Source organism: Haplochromis burtoni, unplaced genomic scaffold (genome assembly GCF_018398535.1).
Source record: "Haplochromis burtoni strain Fernald_Lab_line unplaced genomic scaffold, NCSU_Asbu1 Contig_2555, whole genome shotgun sequence".
Classification (NCBI taxonomy): domain Eukaryota; kingdom Metazoa; phylum Chordata; class Actinopteri; order Cichliformes; family Cichlidae; genus Haplochromis; species Haplochromis burtoni.
This window is the reverse complement of record NW_024584916.1, coordinates 10,646-11,593: the sequence shown is the minus strand read 5'-3', so window position 1 is coordinate 11,593 and position 948 is coordinate 10,646.

The window sequence follows — 948 nt, the reverse complement described above, 5'->3', positions numbered from 1 at the left end:
TCATCTCAAAATATAGCCGAACAGTTGTTACTCAACTTACATGACATTTAGAACTAGTTCGGTAACATAAAAGTTTGTTTGTCAGTACCTGTGGATTAATAGAGAGGACACCGAAGTTAGCGTCTTGCTCAGGCTGGAGCTCATTTATTTCTGAGCTGCGCATGTGTAGAGCCTATAGCTAGAGTCTCATTGGCTACCTGTTCATTGCCTGAGACACATGAAACACATTATGAATACGTATATTTCGAGGGAGGGTCAAATGCACAGTCACAGGATTGAGGACCTCTTGCACAGGAAAAGGACCGATGAATCTAGGAGCCAGCTTCTTAGACTCCGTCCTCAGTGGTATGTGTTTAGAGGAGAGCCATACCTGTTGGCCAACTTGGTAAACAGGAGTCAGAACACGATGATGGCCCGGCAGTCTCTTGTTCTACTCTGCTGTCCTAAACAATGTTTTCCTAGTAGCCCGCCATGCTTGCCGGCAATGACGCGTGTGATGTTGCACTGATGGGACTGCAAACTCACCCTCTGTGATGGAAAGGAGTGGGGCTTGTTATCCCATCGATGCCTCAAAGGGAGACTCCCCTGTGGCCGTCGAGGTGCTAGCGTTGTGGGCATACTCCACCCAGGCCAAATGCTCACTCTAGGAGAACTGGTTGGAAGAGGCAACGCACCGCAACATGGCTTCCAGCTACTGGTTAGCCCTTTCAGGTTGGCCGTTAGACTGTGGGTGAAAACCACTATGATGGTGAGTATGGTGGTATTACCTGCTGACGGCGGCAGTCCAGTGACAATATCCACGGCAATGTGCAACCATGAGCCATGGGAGTGGTCGCAGGTGGCCCAACAGCTGGGAGCTTGGTGCCTTGTTTTGAGCACAAATTGGCCAAGGCCGTTGCATATTCCCGGACGTCCTTTGCAAGGGAAGGCCACCAAAATAGACGTTGG